Raw genomic sequence first — 14833 nt, 5'->3', positions numbered from 1 at the left:
GTGAAGCCAATGGTGCTAATTCTTAACTCTCTCTCTCTCTCTCTCTCTCTCTCTCTCTCTAAAAACTGAACTCTCTCAAAGAGCGCACGTCGGCGCGCGATCTTTGAGAGAGTTCAGTTTTTAGAGAGAGAGAGAGAGAGAGAGAGAGAGAGAGAGAGAGAGAGAGAGAGCACCTTGGCACATGGAGCTGCCAACGACTGGTTCCATAGGGCAAGAGTGGTTGCTGCTGATCTCGCCTTGTACAAGGAAATGGCCAGAGAACGCAAGCAGAAGATTGGTTTACATGGAAAAACATGAGGCGGCATGAAAGTTCAGAATTGAGTTCCGCATGAGAGAGAGAGAGAGAGAGAGAGAGAGAGAGAGAGAGAGAGAGAGAGAGACCCTTGCATCTCTACCCTGCTAGCTACCATGGCCGCGTTCCGCGAGGGTAAATATGCAGCTGAGCTTATTGCCACTGCCAAGTACTCTGTGACCTGGCAAGGGCATCCTGGCAGTCGATGAGAGTGCAGGGACTATTGGGAAGCGTCTGGAAAGTATACATGTGGAGAGATGTAGAGTCAAACAGGCAAGATCTCTAGGAACTTCTTTTTACTGCCCCACATGCCCTCCAATGCCTTTGTGGTGTCATTCTCTTTAAGGAAACCCTCTATCAGAAAATAGCGAGTGGCAAGCCGTTTGTGGAGGTACTTAAAGAGGGTGGATTATTCCTCGGCATCAATTAGGTAGATAAGGGAAATGTCGACCTTGCAGGCATGCACTGACGGTGAGACAACCACTCACGGGTAGGACGGCCTTGCCTAATGCTAGAGCCCGATTTGTGAAGTGGAGAGCTGTGCTCAAGATTGGTCCAATTGAGCTGTCTCCTCTTGCCATACTTGAGAATGCAAATGGGTTGGCTCGCTATGCCATCATATGCTAAGAGAATGGTCTAGTCCCCGATATTGTTGAGACAGAGATTGTGCTTGCTGTTGTCTATAAGGCTTTGCGCGATCATCATGTACTCTTGGAGGGCATCTTGTTGAAGCCAAAAATGGTTACTCGTGGCTCTAAAGTGCCTAATTTCACAAACATCCATAAAGGAAATTTCTCAAAATAACAGCATTTTTTATAATTAAACTCTATTTTCTTGAATTTGTAAATTGGATTTTATCCTTCTTTCCCTCCCTTGAATTGGTTGTTTTGAGTTTTCAATCGGCTCTTAGCACTATATTTTAGTGGACTTGAAATCTAAAAATTGAAAGAGATGCAGACTTTTTCAATAAGTTTTGTGTGTGTGTGTGTGTGTGTGTGTGTGTGTGTGTGTGTGTGTGTGTGTGAGAGAGAGAGAGAGAGAGAGAGAGAGAAGATACTACAAGGTAGTTTGGTTGTGCTCACACGTTGGCTTGGTTTTCATGAGGACTAAACCTTAAGTGGGATAATGCGCAAGGTGAAGTGAAATAGAGGAAAGATAAGTCAAAGATCAAAGTAGTTCTAGTCAGCTTTGGTCCGTGAAAGTGAAAAGATTTTTTCTTGGAGATTCTCCAAGCTCAACATTTTGTTGTAAAAATGTTTTGTATATGATGAAAATAGTCGGTGATAGTAGTCAAATTATTTTTCTTCTTTCTTTTTAAGTGAGAGAGAGAGAGAGAGAGATAGCCAAATACACCGTACACAATACCCTTTCCCTCATCCAACTAGCAAGATTTCCTTATCACCTTGTCTTGAGCAGGCACAAGCTCAAAAGAGATTGAAATTTGCGGCAAACAAATTATGCCCTTCTAAACATCTGCTGGATTTTTCCAAAAAATAATCCAAAATGGAAAGGAGTCGCATCTTCCATCTTTGTGAACTAAGCTGTTCAATTGATCTATAGTTAAGTTTCTAGAAGGACATATTTTTGCTAGCAATGGTGTGTGTGTGTGTGTGTGTGTGTGTGTGTGTGTGTGTGTGTGTGTGTGTGTGTGTGTGTGTGTGTGTGTGTGTGTGTGTGTGTGTGTGTGTGTGTGTGTGTGTGTGTGTGAAACTCACTTGATAACTTTGCTAGATTTTGAACTTGCTCGGATAAGTTCGCTCGATGTTTGGTAGAACTTGTTCTCAGCATTGGATCAGGTTAACAATAGAATTGAGCAATTGCACAAACAAGTGCTCAATACTCAGTCACAATTAGCTACTATTGAATCTAAAGTGGATCAATGCCATGGAGAACTTCAATATCTGATTGTTGATAAAGCAGCTATGAATGATATTGCTAATGAACCAGTATCCGAATGGTAGCAAGAGCGGCAAGTGAAAACTTGTCAGGTGATCCCTTTCAATGAGAAAGAAAATATCTCTTATTTTTCAGAGATTTGGATCAAATTTCCTAACTATCCCTCCTTTCGGGTAGATGCTCTTTGGGATACAGGTTCAGTATTGTCTTACCTCAATCAAGAACTGGTGCCTTCACATCTCCAACAAAAGTTACAACATTGCATCCTAGTTTCATATGCTAATAATTCTAGGGACAAATCAATCAGATTGTCCATTGCAAAATAGCCCTGACCAACCTCAAAGCTCAGGTTACATTATACCTACATCCACATCCCAATACTGACCTGTCTATTGGGGTTGATCTAATTTCCAAGCTCACTCCTTGGGCTATTCAACCTAATGGTGTTATTTCCTTTACTTTTCACTCTCTTCCCTATACTATTCCAACCAAACAGCACGGATCTTTTCTTGTGGGGGGAGTTATGCCAAAGCTGCCCAATCCAGCCAAAGACCTTCAGTACCTTAGCTGGTTTGAGCAAGAGGAAAAAAAATGGAGTCCAGAGTTGCAAAAATGTGAAGACCAATTAACTAAACATACTAGTGAAAATCCACTGGCTTTTTGGGATCGTGAAGAATACTGGATTTCACTACTAGGAGAACCAGAACCCAAAGGTTTGAAAGCCACTCATCCTGGCATGTCTTTAGAAGATTCACATTTATGCAAAACAGAAATAGATCAAATGCTGCAGAATTTTTTCTGGCATAACAGGCTAACCCTTGCAGTCCAAACAATCAAGCAAGTTTGTTTAAATCTGCCCCCACTAAAGATTCCTACAGATAAACCTCTAGTTGTTTATTCAGATGCTTCCTAAGAAGCTTGGGGAGGGATACTTTGTGAAATCAAAAATGAAGATCCTATCATTTGTCGATGGGCATTGGGCAGATTCAGTGATACAGAAACAAGGTATCACTCTATACTGAAGGAACTACTTGCTAGTGTGAATACTGTCTTAGCTTTTCGGCTATTTCTCATCGGTCATGCCTTCATCCTGAGAAGTGACTTAAAGCACTTCCATAAATTCCTTAAAGAGAAAAATGCAGAAAAAGTAGGCAATGCCAGGACCTATCACTGGGATTATAAGTTGAGTCATTTTGACATCACTTATGAATATGTCCCAGGAATCAAAAATAATATTGCCGACCTTTTGTCAAGAGTCAAAGGGGATGAAAAAGTACTTAAAAATGACATCCAGCATGACACCACACAAAGGAATAAAAAGTGACATAAGCACTGAGCCTAGCAAAACGAATAAAGTCTTTCTACTTTTCCACGCACTCACACTATATATATATACACACACATACACATACATACATATATATATATGTATATGTATATGTATATGTATATGTATATATGTATATATATATGTATGTATGTGTATGTGTGTGTGTGTGTGTATATATATATATATATATATATATATATATATATATATATATATATATATATATATATATATATGTATGTATGTATAGATATATATATATATGTATATATATATGTATGTATGTGTATATATGCATATATATATATGTATGATTTCTCATTAGCTTTGAGGAAGATACATTCATGAAGAGCTTATAAGGGGTAGCATAGTCATACTTATCCATTCGATTAACAGATACTTATCATATAAAAATACTCAAAGTTTACCAAATGTTGCGCTTTAAGAAGAATAGTGCATGAGGCTAGTAGTCATCCCTCCATATTAGGTTGTGGCACGGCACTTTAGTAGTGTTGCGCTATGGAGGGGTGTACATCATAGTCACCCCCATATTGCATTCTGGCATGACAAGTGTCCCACCATGATGAATATATAGAGGGACATCCATTGTAGTCACCCCCCATATTGTGTTGTGACACGACACTAAAGTGTCATGCCACAATGTGATAATGGGGGGACGTCCATCATAGTCACCCCCCATATCACGTTGTCGCATGACACTATAGTTTCATGCCACAACGCAAGAGGGGGCGTCTATCATAGTGACACCCCATATCACATTATGGCATGACATAAAGCTCCACATCGATCCACAACACGATATCAAGAAATGTAGATGGTAGTCACATCTCTATATCACATATTGGAGCGGCAAAGGTACATGTTGCACCATAACTTGATATGTAGATATGACTAGAACCCTCTTGCACTATTCGCATTGTGGCACAACAAAGGTAAATGACAACGCAAGATGGTAAGTACACTCTGTGAACCCCCCCCCCCCCCCCCCCCCCTTACCCCCCACCCCCCAATATCGCATCACAGGGATAAACACATAATCATTCTCCCCCCCAATGTCACTATGCATGACGTTTCCATGTGTCGCTCATGTGGTGATGTGAATGACAATGAACGAGGAAATTATTGTGGGCGCCTCCATAATGAAAATTGCATGAGTAGTAATGATGATGATGTCTATTCTAATATATAACGTTCCTATTTATTGTAGAGTCCGCTTTTGTTTGACCTCTCTCCTCACCTCTCAAAACCAATGTACCCCATTCTGCTACCTGATTGCTCGTTCTTATCCTTTTCCTGAAACGTTTTGTTTTCCATGAGAAATTCATGTTTTCATGGCTTCCACAAAGCAGACAGATAGAAAGATGTATCTGCAAGGAAGCCAGCCTTCTCCTCCACATATTGCAAGGAGAACTTTTATGGGCTGCAATGCAAAGTCAAAGGTATGAGTAGAATCAAAATGTATTGCTTGATCTTCAAAAGCTACTAAGGCATATATCTCTAGCTATCTCAAAGCTACCTTCTTAGAGGGTTGTACTCGAGATCTGTAAGAGAGAAAACCTAAATTTTTTATGGGCTAGATGCACAATAGGTTGTCTTCACAAGGCAGTTTAAGACTTTTTTATTGACTTATTCCAAGGTAGCTACATCCTTATAGTGCATGCCCACAGTGACTGTCATGCCTCAGAATATCCTCGGGATATCAACACCCTTAGATTGTTACGCTTTAGGTACAATGGGGCACTAGAATCAATCCCTCTTTTTTATAAGAGAATGGATACCATTTTGACAATCTCGCTGATTAGGAAAGTGAAAGTGACGGATGCTAGCTGTTAACACCCAACACACATATAGCACATGTCTCAATGTGAAACTGGTCCAAGAACAGGTGGAAGAAGAGGAAGTGGTCTTGGTTGAGTTAGAAAACATGGCAATGTTAGTGGCAATTGGAGAAGCTAACAAAGAAGCCTTGCTTTTCCAAGGTCCTAGATTTGATGTTTCATTGCTCGTTTTGGGATGAATGATGTATTTTTCCTTTGGCTCTCAAGAAATAACCATATTGCAAGATGGCATGAGGGAGTTGACAAACCAAATTATAAATTTTGGTCTCGAGTACGTGAATTTTGTTTTGCAGAGCTTCTCTTGTGACTATAACATGTTAGGGTACTCATTATTTTTTACAAATTTGCAGCATGCTTGTCGCTAATTTTCCATGGAATCACGAATCTAAGATAGCTTTGTTAGACACACAACTTTTAGTGGTGGTGACCCTGGAGGCCACTTCCTTAATTGATGTCATTAATTTTCATTGTTCAAATCAAAGCCCTTGAAAATTTCCACAGAGTTAATACTTGCGGATGGTTGCCGAGGTCTTATGTTGTCCATTATTGCTTCTTTGAGACGTTAAGATGGACAAAACAGTAGAGAGAGGGAGAGTGTTCAATAGTGTCATTGAGCACAAAGAGCATGCAATCAAATGTGAGTAGAATATTAAGTTGAGCGCAAGTAGATGGGAACGAGCATGAATAGCACAAAATCTCTCATATTGAAAAAGTGTGCACAACTGCATTGAGTGTAAGTTATGCTGAATTTGTTTTGTATTTGGTGCTGAGAGCAAAGAGATTTGAGCAAATTGCAACGTATATTAATAATAAACAACTAAAAAATCTTTTTTGAGAATGCAAAAATTTGACATTAAAATAAGGAAAAATCAATCTACCATTATAATAGCCCGCCATCCATTGGTCACACAACATTCTCTCTCTAGTGCTAAAAGGAAAAAAAATTGAGTCCAAACTTTTTCTAATAATTATTATAGCCACAAATTGCATGACCAAGTGGTGGAATCTAGAGCCACTAGGAAGAATAATGCATTAACCACATCCGCATTCTTGCACAAATGTATATTCATGCAATATGGACTTCCTATTGAGCTCAAGAGTGATCAAGGGGCACATATCCTCAATGAGGTGATAGAGAACTTGCTTCATGAGTTTATGGTCATCCATAACAAATCCGCACCCTATCATCCTCAGGAAAATGGCTAAGCAAAGCATGCAAATAAAATCCTTAGTTCTCTGCTTACTAAGCTCTAGAAGAACAAACTGGGAGATGAATCTCCATTTAGATCTATGGGCTTATAGGGTTTCATTCAAAATAGTATAAACACCACTCCATTTAATTTGGTCTACGAACTTGATGCTATATTGCCAATGGATTTTTTATTTTCAACCCTCATAATTGCACATGAACTAGAGTGGATGGGTCACAAATTGCTAGAATGACTCAAAAATCTTGAGCAATTAGATGAGCAAAGTCCGGTAGCTATTGTTCACATCTATGCTCAAAAAGGAAACAAAAACAATTCTTCAACTCACACTATTGACAAAAATCTTCAAGCAAGGAGATCTTGTATGAGTCTACTCTTTGAAGCAACACACCCCTAAGTTCAAGGAAAAGGGGCATGGTCCTTTTGTAATTAAAAGTGTTTCACAAAGTGGGACAATTAAATTGCCACTTTGGTTTTCAAGATCCGGATAGGTCAACAGTCTTTATTTTGTTGTTTGATTGGCTTTTGGTCTAGCTTCATAAGCTTGCAACATGGCATCTAATTGCTCATTAACTTTTTCTACCAAGACTCAATATCTCGATAAAATTTTGGATGATTTCTCTTTTTTTGTTCGTTCGTTGTTTTCCTCTTCTTGTTTCAGCTGCTCTTTGGTTGGTTGCACCTCAATTTCTAGAGTCGTTTGCTCTTTCAACCTTTTTGCTTTCATTTTGTCTTGTTTAGCTTTCCATGATTTCCTTCCAGTCCTCCTCATTTATATGTTCTCAATTTTTGTTTGATAAGGCAGTGTGCGTTTGTCCTTAATAGGTGCATTGTTGGCAGCTTCTTGTGATTGAGCTTGAGTCATCTCAGATCTACTTGAAGAAGGAAACACTCTTACAACGTTCATTATTGATTTTCCCTTATTTTTTGGGTGTTTTGGACAATCAAGAATCAGTTGTGTAACCCCACATTCCAAACAGTATCCCAATATCTCTATGTATTTACATGATGAGGACAATATTTTCCTGGGAAGAATGGTCTTTGTTCCATACTCTTGACTGGCTATGAACATGATCATGTTCTTGTCCATGGAGTAATCATTTTTTGGTGGTTGTGATACATATGTTGGTTGAGTGTAGTTGACTACTACTCTACCATCATTCAAAAGAGGTGTTTATTGACATAGCATATGTTGCAATCTCACTTGAGTGTCATACCATGGGGTGGGATGATCCTCTCCACAAGTATCACACCTTCTTGTGGGTTGTTTTCATTCATTTAGATTCTATTTGTATCCTTGGTTTATTCTCCTCACCACTTCTTTGACCACTTGATCAATGGCCAACATGGTAGGCACTGGAACACTCAGCTCTACTATGGATTCACTCATTGTATAAGAGGCACTACTTATCGCATTGTTTGATCTTCAATCACCTCTTTGTAGACCTTGCAGTTGTCAACTAGATATAGAGATTCTCTACTGACTTTCTCAAACGTTGTGCATGCTTTCAAATGCTTTTTAGAGTCTCATTTCTCAAGCCCTTATTGAAAATAATTGATAGCCTCTCATCTTGTGGTAGTAGTCATGTAGGACATCTCTCAATGTACAATTTGAAGCAAAGTAGTGCTTCCTTCACCTTTTTGTTCTTTTTCTGTCTAAAAGCATAGATTTGCGACATTGTGTTGTGCTTGATTTACCTTTTTGAGAGATCCTTTTTAAATTCACATAAGATTTTTTATATGTGTGGAAAATCATCTATGTTCAGTGATTGGAACGATGTCAAGGCGGTTTCTTCCAATGTCAACCCAAATCCCTCATTTTGGGTGTGAAAGTCCGATTTGTTCAACTCTCAAAACTTGTTTGAAAAGTGAGAAATGAGTATATGGTCCCCTGACCCATTGTACTTTGTTTTACACATTGTGCCACTTGATATGGTCTCATACATTAATGGTTGAGCCACCCATCTGACCAATTTGTGGCCTCTCTCTCTCTCTCTCTCTCTCTCTCTCTCTCTCTCTCTCTCTCTCTCTCTCTGTGTGTGTGTGTGTGTGTGTGTGTGTGTGTGTGTGTGTGTGTGTGTGTGTGTGTGTGTGTGTGTGTGTGTGTGTGTGTGTGTGTGTTTTGGAGAAAATCCTAGTGGAATTCTCTTTGATGTGTGCTTTGGCATTATTTTTGACTGAAAGGAAGTAGAAATCAGAGTCCCTTGTATGTATACCTTTCTAGGTCAATTGGATCAACAATTATACTCTCTTCCATACTTATCTACCATCAAAACTTGCACTCCTTGGGCATCTTTATACATGAATGCATAGAGGTTCTTATGGAATGTCAACTCTCCAACATAGCTTCTACACACTTGTAGAAGATATTCAATCCCCGTTTGTGAATGTGTGCAAGCCCTCATGAGCGTAATTTGTTAGAACTCTCATGGTTTCATTGATTTTGATGAATCTCACATTTGGTTTATTGACTAGTAGATGACCCTCCACTAGGTCATTGTCAATTCTCACTCTCAAAGGTGTTGCCCCATTTCTTGTGGGTTTGCATGTCTCTGAGATGAGTAGAAAACCTTGGTGTGGATGATTTGTCATGGTCAAGGCTCACTCAAACTCTCAAGATAGTCTTGGACAAGCCCACCTTGGCTTTGTGCAACTTATCCCTTTTTGTCCTTGGTCAAGTCCCTCAAAAGTCAGGTCTTTGTAATCCTTTAGTCTCTGGAAACTAGTTTTGGGAACCCTAAAAGTTTGGAATTAGGAAACCTTTAAAAATTCAGCTTTGGTTCCTATTGCTCACAAGCTTTCTTTCTAGGTATACCTGACTTTATTTGGAATTGTGTATCAAAAGCTAGAGCAATTTTGGTGAACTGCACTTGAAACAGCTCTCAAAACAGTCTCAAGACCATGACACAGGAATTTTGGCTTGTATCTTGGTCCGCAAAAGGTATTTTTAGCTCAAGCTTGAGATTTGAGATGTACTCAAGTATGTCGAGAATCTCAACAACTCAAATACCCCCACTATGAAGAAGAGGCACATGGATCATGATCCATGACCCCCTCTCAAATTTTGACTTCAAATTTTGAGAGTAGCTAGACAAGGTTATATGTAGATTTTGTGCCAATTTTCATCAAATTCTGAGGTTGAGGAACATGGATCACGATCCATATTCAACCACATCTGGACTTGATCTCTTGGCAGTTTATTCCTCATTTTGCTCACAAGATAATCTCAAAAAATTTTGAATTTAGACTTGTTTTGACAGGTTGAATGCCCGACCCTAGGTCTGCACTACGATTTCAGTATGTTTTCTATTTTGCTACTTGTTGATCCAATTTTGCTGAATCTTTCCCATTGTTGGGCTCAGGGATAGGTTTCTTTGTGTATTCACTACAAATCTAGAAGATTTTAGGTCAAGTTATCACCATGGGCATATGGATCGTGATCCATGTTTGGAGGCCAAATTGACTTTTCTTGGTACCATCAGAATCAACATGATTAGTAGATGCTATGATATCAATTTTTTTTGGATTTGAATCTCTAGGTTGAAATTAGGTCAATTATGACACTTGCTTAGAATGCTTTTGACTTGGTTTTTGATAACCATGTTCCATTTGGAAAAGACCACTAGACTCCTTGTGACCTGCTCTAGCTATGATACAAGTTTGGCCTCACTCTGTGATAGGGGGACATGGATCGCAATCCATGTACCCTTGTGTGAGAATGCACTGAAACTTGGCACACAACTTGTCGTTGGTCCCTTGATGCTAGCTATAAGGTTTTTGTGTGTTTTGGACTTGATTAGATGAGTCAAAAGACAATTCTTAGGTCTATTTTAGCACTTTTCTACTTTGAAGTGTTTTTGGCCTTTTTGACCCACTTTTTGAACTTTTTTGGCAACCCTCCTTTGGGAAGTTTTGTGCACAATGGTCTTCACTACATGCTATATAGTTTTTGTCTGAAAACTTAAATGAGGTACATGAGTCGCAATCCAGGTTCCATCACTTTTGGATCTAAAATTTGGTGTGTTGATAAATTATGATGTTTTTAGCCTATCCTCCAAAATATTTTTGAACTTGGGTTAGTCTTGCTCAACCAAAAGTGAAATATTCAGTCTGTTGTGACAATTTTTGACAATGTTCTGTTTTTGGCTTTTTTGACCACTTTTTACAACTTTTTGTCAATGAGTCTTTTTGAAGAAGTGTTTGTCTAGGTCTTTAGCTACCTACTGCTCAAATCTTAGCCAAAAATCATGCTGAGGTACATGGATCATGATCCATGTTCCATCAGATCTTGACACCAAATTTGACATGTTGATTACTTGTAGTGTTAGTAGTCTACTCCACCACTTACTTTTGGTTGAACAACTTTTTGTCATCAAAAGAAAAATTTTCAGTATGTCCTGTGATGTTTGACTAGTTTCTGTGTTTGACACTTTTGACCAATGTTTTGCAATCTTTTGCTATTGTGCCTTTTGGAAAAGTTGTTCCAAATGTTGTCAATTATCTACATCTCAAATCTCAAATTGAGATGATCAAAAGGTACATGGATTGTGATCCATGTTTGAAAATATTTGAACATGAAATTTGGTCAGATGTATGTGTGCACTCTGTGGATGTCAGATGTTTACTTATTTTTGGATTTGGATTGCAAAAAGTCAAAAAGGCCCAAATTTTGATCAATTTCTAAGGTTTTGTGTATTTTCTTGATTTGACTGAATTTTCAGTGTCAATTTCTCACCAAGAGTGTATATTCAGTGATGTGGAACCCCAGTGGACCCAATGGTATCAGTTTCTGCTCAAGATTTCACAGGGAGACATGGATTGTGATCCATGTTCCTACACCAAATTGCATAAAACTTTCTTGATTGACTCTTTGTGGTTGGGTTATCCCCCTTTTGGCTCTAATTTTTGGGTTTAGATCAACTTTTGAGTTCCAACCACCGTCAAACTTTTTAGAGTTTATGGTTGTTCTGCCCAAAATATGGTTTTCAACAATTTTTACCTTGATCTTGCAGCCCAAATTTGATGGTGGTAGTTTCTACCTACCCTACAGTACTGGTGGTAGTTTCTACTTACCCTACTCCTAAGTACTGAAATGAAAGTAGGAAGAAGAACAAACAAAACAGTACAAAATAAATTCCAAAAAAGAAACTCAACAGCAATCTGAAAGTAAGGAGAGAATCAAAGAAAAAAATTATTTTCACTATCTCACTCACAACTCTCTTTACCTCTCGAGAATAGATCTAGCAAGTCGTCAACTTTAGACTCTAGCAAGCACTAAACCCCATGTGTAGTTGCTTCACTATTAAGGTGTAACAAAATGGACTCAGACTAATATCTAAAAAAGAACGCTCTAAATATGCACTAGATCACTCACCATATAAGGATCATTGTTGGGAGAAGAGGGGGAGATCGATTGCTTAAACTATTCAACACATGCTCACAAACATCACCATCAACCAGTCCACATCTTTTCTATAATTTCCAAGCGCACGCACACACACACACACACACACAAAGAGAGAACATAGAATTGACATAGACAAGCTTGTAAGAGTGTGTAAGAGAATTGTAAGGGATGGAGACTTGATTAGAGAGTACACAGCAAAAATAGAACATAGCATAAAAGAGTAGAGAAGAGAATCTATAAGAGAAAGGCCTAAATCTAGCCCCAAACTCCACGGCACCTCTCTTGTGGAGTTGGTTTTTAATATATTATTTGTGAGTTTAAGGTGCCAATTACAACCACTTCACTTTTGTAAATGAGTGAAGCTCATTAGTTCTTGCATGACCCATAAGAGAGTTCCCACTACAATTATTTACAAATCCATAGTGGCTTATTGGAATGTAAATCTAAAATGTTGTGCGAGTATAAAATGGCCAAGAGTAATTGGCAGCGCCTCTTCCTCAACTCCCCGCATTCCACTCTACAAAATCGTCATCATCAACTCAATGAGAAAAATAAATAGACATCACATAATTAACCATTATGCAAGCTATCCCAATTGCAGCTAACCACTACAACAGGAGGGTGCCCAGTCTTGTAACATCTTTCCCACCAAGGATAGCAACTGTCCTCAGTTTGCTCAATAGAGAAATCAATTGGACCGTGAGTGATGGAAACTATGGAGAAGGTGGGGGAAGTTGCGAAAAAACTTTTCAGGCATCAATTTAGCATCCTCTCTAGGGTGGCCCTTGAAAGTCAAAAGGTAACAATCATTAACCATGCCAGTGCGTGTAGTGGTGGTCTCCTCGTCAACTATTGTGTTAGGGATGAGTTGTTATTGTTGGTCTATAAGTGAAGGTGGGTCTTCATAAATTTGGTATGTGGGTAGGGGTCCTCTGAATGGTTGTAAAAGACTAATGTGAAATGCATTGTGAATGTGCCAACGTGCAAGTAGGTCTAAACAGAAAGAAACTCATTAATGACAGCTGAAATTTTAAAAGGTCCTTAAAAATGAGGAGAGAGTTTACCACAGACATTGGTATCAACACTTTTGATCCTTCGTTTTTCAATGCAAAGTAAAACATAATCACCTTCTTTGAATTGGTGTGTCTTAGATTTGAATTTGGACAAGTTTTGAGTGTAGGAAGACCATCTCTGGTGTTTGGGAATCTGAAAAGTCCATCTATGGAGCTATGAGGCCCGAAAGTGATTTGTTTCGCTGGAAACTTGGTGGGTGGGCTTGTATGCATGTGATAAATATGTTTGAAGATCAAAAAATCCCTCTTGAGGCCATTCCAAGCTTAGAGACATACTACGCGTAGTATGTCTTTTTTTGTGAGTTTGAAGATATGACCTCACAATTAGCTTTGACATGATGTGAAGAGTGTGTGGTTCAAGTTTCATTGGATTTGGATCATTTTTAATGGGTCTATGACCATTTCTTGCCTCTATGCTCTGACTTTGTGTTATTTGATGCATAAGAGGTCAAACTTTATCCAAATGGAGTGAAATTTGAGGGATAAGATGTAATTGACATGTTGAGGATGTGTGTATGGCTGAATGATGAGTTGGGTGCCCAAAAGTGGCCTTGAGACATCCTACACATAGGATGTCTCTTGTACATTTTTTTGGAACAAGTCCTACTACCATGTGCATATGACCTCCCTAAGTCCCTTTGTGCTTTATTTCAATTTAGAAAATCAAATGGTTAGTTAGAAACTCCCTTCTTGGCTTTCGGAGCCTCAAAGGTGATTTTTGACTCTTGGAGCGCTTTTGCGCTATGAAATTCCTTGATGATGACCAGTATAGATTTATTAACCCTTGGGGAACCTTGCATGTGATTCTTGTTGGTTTTGGCTTCACTTGAGCTTCGTTTGGCAATTTGTTACTCTAGAAGCGCCCATGATTGTGTTTGCATGCCTCCGATGATTTGTAGTGGTCTACCACCATAGGACTTGGTTGTTGAAGGCCTTGGTAAGCCTCTCGTGAAGTTTGGTGGCAAACGGACGTCCTACTTGGTTGTGAGAGCCAAGTGACGCTTTGCGTTTTCGAAGACGTTTTTGAAGCTTAGGCCTACTTTGGGTCGCCTTTTGTCCATGTGGCCCATGTAGCCTTGTAGAGCTCATCGAGAAGCTCCTAACCATGAGTTTTGGTATCATTCGGGTTACTTTTTCCGGATTTCCTCTTTGTGGCCTCTTGTAGGGCTCGAGATGTTCGGGTTTTTCCAGTTGCTTTCTTGCCTCCTTTGGGCATCCAAGATTGGTCTCTTAGGCTAGGGTAAACCCCCTATGAAGTCTTGTTGCTATTGAGTTAGCCGTTAGGTGGTTACCTATGCTTACAGGTCTCTTCCGTGCAAACCTCGTTGGAGTTCTATGCAAGTCTTGGTGACAAAACATCACATATACACGAAGAGCATAAGGTGTTGAGCCTACCTCTCATGTTTGGTGGCCGTCGGATGACTGTGCGCGGCGTATCGGCTGCTGCTTGAAGTCCTGTGCGCTCTAGGTGGCTAGAGCTCTCTCTCACAAGTGAATAGTAGAAATGAGCTCTAAGTGGAGTGAAAAAATCTTATAATGGGGGTCCCAGAACCATTTTTCATGAAATTTGACATGTGCTCCTAACTTTTTGCGAAACGCGGTTTAGGCTCGAAAAGTTCTCCATTTGGACTCCGTTTGCCCAGTTTCTGAGAATTTTGACGATTCGGTCAAAATCTGGCAACAACACGCCTCTCGCTTCATTCTCATAATTGCAGCCCCACTGCACCTTGGGTTGTCTTATAGTCACTGATCATTTCCCTCTTTTTTG

The 14833-nt window shown here is 39.3% G+C and overlaps 1 pseudogene; it reads left to right on the top strand.

The window, feature by feature from the left end:
• The first annotated feature begins 408 nt into the window (after window positions 1-408).
• Window positions 409-1096, top strand: LOC147430370 (fructose-bisphosphate aldolase, cytoplasmic isozyme pseudogene; annotated as a pseudogene).
• Window positions 1097-14833: the final 13737 nt, after the last annotated feature.

This window comes from Adiantum capillus-veneris, chromosome 22 (genome assembly GCF_014529385.1).
Source record: "Adiantum capillus-veneris isolate H3 chromosome 22, ASM1452938v2, whole genome shotgun sequence".
NCBI lineage: Eukaryota > Viridiplantae > Streptophyta > Polypodiopsida > Polypodiales > Pteridaceae > Adiantum > Adiantum capillus-veneris.
The sequence above is the reverse complement of the archived record's forward strand: the minus strand, read 5'-3'. Positions and strand labels throughout refer to the sequence as shown.